Source organism: Solea senegalensis, linkage group LG12 (assembly GCF_019176455.1).
Source record: "Solea senegalensis isolate Sse05_10M linkage group LG12, IFAPA_SoseM_1, whole genome shotgun sequence".
NCBI lineage: Eukaryota > Metazoa > Chordata > Actinopteri > Pleuronectiformes > Soleidae > Solea > Solea senegalensis.
In genome coordinates, this window is record NC_058032.1 from 19,206,234 (window position 1) to 19,210,110 (window position 3,877).

Sequence of the window (3,877 nt, forward strand, 5' to 3'; positions counted from 1 at the left end):
GTAGTAGTTTGATTATTTTTAACATCATGTACAGTAAATATACTGTTTGAAGGTAAACCCAGCCACAGACTATTTCTTGGCTATGTATGATCAATTCTTTTGACTCATGACCACAGTCCACGAGTCTTGTACCATTCTTGAACTTAATTTTTGGAAAGTATGACATCCTCAGTCAGAAGTCACAGCCTGATGAAGAACAGAACCACACCATCTGTGTGAAGCAGTATGGCAATTCTAATGTCCCTAAATTATCGACATTCCTCCCCAACTAGTCAAAAACACAATCTTTGACAAGAACAACCTTGGCAGATGATTACACTGGAAAAAGCCATGAAGCAATGTCTGGAGAAAAAATGCAAGCTGTCAGGGTGTTGGCAGAAAAGCAGAGCTGACAGGGTAAGAGGCCATGATGGTCGTCCTGGGCCGAAACCTCTCTGCTTAATGTCAGCCTGTTAATGGAAACAGTGACAGGTTCTGTCCCTCGACACCTCCACCTGTCCAAGCTGCAAAACAAAGACCAACGGGGTTAACAGATACCTTTAAGCTGCTCTCACCAATGAAGATCCAGTGTAGTGGGGGAGAAAACAGACAAAACCGACTCGATGCATATTTCATATGGTTGCAGTAAAGGCCTGGTAAAGCATTTCCAGGGAGGAAACTCATGGGGATGTCCATGGATTCCAGAATTCAGGTCATTAACTGCAAATAATATTTAAGTATTAAAGCTGCATTACCAAAGACCCCACCCATCCTGGATGTGAACCCCCTCCCCTCTGGAAAGACTGCAGAACAAATGTGTGAATCCCCCTCCATAGATACTGTCACCACAATAATCTAACTTGCACTTATACAGACATAGTCTTTTACTGTTTTTAATCCTAATTTTTATGCACAATTTGTACATAGTCTTCAGCCATTCTAATTCATGTCATTGTCCATTGTATTTATTTGCATTTTTCATTACCATTATCTCTCATCTTAGTTCATAGATATATTTTTAATTTGTCATTGTGTCTTTATTATTTTATAAGAGTTGTTCTAAAATGTTTGTCTTTGTCCAAATATATATGGACCTAACTGTAAATCATTGGGCTCTGTGTGTGTAAAGTATCTTGTGCTTCTCTTCATCAATGGAAAATATACAATATACAATACAATATACATCCAACACTGAGTTAAACATAATTATTATAAACAGCTTTGAAGAGTGATGCTAAATGTCCTCATGCTGCTATGCTCTTTAATGCCTCTTGTCTAGCTAGCTGTTGTATAAACAACCACATAAATTACAACTTAAGCTTTGATTTGCACAATTGAAAAGTAGATCTCAAGTGGGTTTTCCGACACTCTTTCTGGTTATCTGCTTTTGTAAACATTGGTATTATTTCTTGTCATGTGGTGTCCTTGACTGAACACAGTGAAAGTCCTGTAGTAAAATAGCATTCAAATCAGTGGGGATGGGCCCAGATCTGTGGCTTTTGTGAGGATAACTTGTGCAGTGTGAACACCAGCTGACACCACAATGGGGATTGACCTGGGATTGTGTGCATTCAAACTGAGGTGCATGTATGCTCGTTTCACCTGGGCCTTTACAGTTTCTTGAAAAGAGAGTGAGGTTCTTGCAGAAAATAGTATAGTAAAATAGTACATCATGTATTGACAAACAGTTACAGGGAAAATTAAAGAACAGGGACAATAAAGCTTTTACTCTTTTTGTTTTTCCCCTTACTAGACTTCAGACAGAGATTCTTTATGCTACTAATAAAAATGCATAGGCAGCATTAATTACACTGGTCTTGCTTCAACATATAGATGGAAATGTACAACTGGGGGAAAGCAAGGGCGACTGTGCTGGTTAGATGTGTATCACTTTATTTTGATAGTCAACTAGTGACTTAACCTTCTGACTACCAGTAGTTCAAATTTGTCCTCTGTGGTGGACATTTGTAAACCTGGATGTCTCCCACCCACAGCATACAGAATGAACTCATTTTGCTACATCAACAGAGGACATTTAGGGCTTTTCAATGATACCAAATGTGAAGGGATGGGGCTTTGGTAACTTTCTCTTCCTTATTCAGTCAGTGAGTGTCCGTCAGTGCAAGCACATTTTATGGGAAGAGGAAAAGTAAGTGCTATTTATTGAGCAAATTTTGGCTTGAAATGTTATTGACACGTTTTATATAAGTCTCCTAACAACACATTAAAACATTGTCTGAATTACTTTAAATGTACTGTAAATTGTTGATGAAGAACATCAAGGTGCAGTGTTTAAGGCAGAGGCAGAAGACTGTCCACATCTGTCCACATCTAAGTCCACATCTAAGTCCAGTTGGCATCCACTGTGGAGCAAAAATACAAAGTATACCTTGAGTTTGTATTCAGGCCCCTCTTGACCAAAGTAAGGCCTGAGTCTGTTTAGAACAGGAAAATTGTGCATCGACAAGCAAATGGTTCCATTTACTGGTCGATGCCCAGTGCTCCAGTATGTACCGGGCAAACCCTACCCAACTGGATTGAAGGTGTTTGTCTTGGCCGCACCAACTGGTCTACCAAGGCAAGACTGCCTTCAGAGATACAGGAGGAAAGGCATTGGAGAAGAAGCTGCTAAATTGCTACACTTCCACCTTTAGAACACTTGTCCTGTCTTAACAGATTTTAACCAGTTAGATGTATTATGGTAGGAGGTGGAATTTTTTAACCTCAAACCAAATTACTTTTGCCATTTTCAGTAAGAGCCTTCTTGCATTTATGTGCGGAAACCCAGGCCCTTTCGAGCACAAAAAAAAGTTATTTGAGGCCGAGTCAATGGAAAATTACTAACATCCGCAACAGGATCAACATGCAGATTACTCAAAATCACAAGCAGTGAAATGAAATGTACTCTGTGGTAGCTAAATAAATTCAACCTGCCAAATGTGATGATTGGGCACTACACTGGCATTATTGAGTTTATCCTCACCTCCTCCATCCACTTTGCAGTCTGCCACCCCTCCAGGACCTGCACATCTCAGTATCCTGGAGGATTGCAGCTGACCTCTCTCAGGGTAGTGTTTAACTCTCGGTTTACAGCCTGCCGGATTATATTAGGAAAAGAAGAAGGAGAACCCATGAGTTATGGTTGTAGTCTCATTTCACACAGAGCAAGACTTTTGTCTCCTCCTGAGTGAGCAGCTGTCATCTCAGCTGCACACTCAGGAGGATACAAGCCCTGGAATGAGACACAGCTTGTATCTGTTGAGGAGACTGAGAACTGAGGTCTTTTAGAGTGCAGGAGATGCTCCTCAGGACTTCATTGACTCTGTGTTCTGGTGGGGCAAGGACATCTCAGTAGACAGGAAGCTAGCTCCCAGGCAGAATGGGCGCCATTCTGCCGTACGCATGCTGCGACTGGCAGGAAAAATTTGGCTGACAATGTTTTAATGATTTGATCGTGTTTTAATGTTTCACTTTCGTTTGTGTCGGGGATAACAACATCCCAAGTGATCTTAACTGTGCATGGTGCTCTTGACTGAAGCAATATGGATCTTTTTTGTGTTGCATTGTTATTTTGCTATCCCTCCTGTTATACCTGGATATTATCTCTGCCTGCCTGGCCAGGAGGCAATACGGTAAAAGTGAGTTGCTGCAACATAACTTTGTGAGACCGGCTGGCGTGCCAGACATCACGCTACAGATTCTGGATCTCATCTGAAGATGTCCTGAAAATATCTACAAAGAAACAGGGGGGAAAAGGAGAAGAAAAAAGGCTAAGTGTGGAGGCGTCCGGCTACGACTGAGGAAGATGCGGTTCAACCGGCTTCCGCTGCCCTCAATGATCCTGGGGAACGTCCAATCCATAAGAAACAAATTGGATGACCTCCAGGGAAATGCCCGC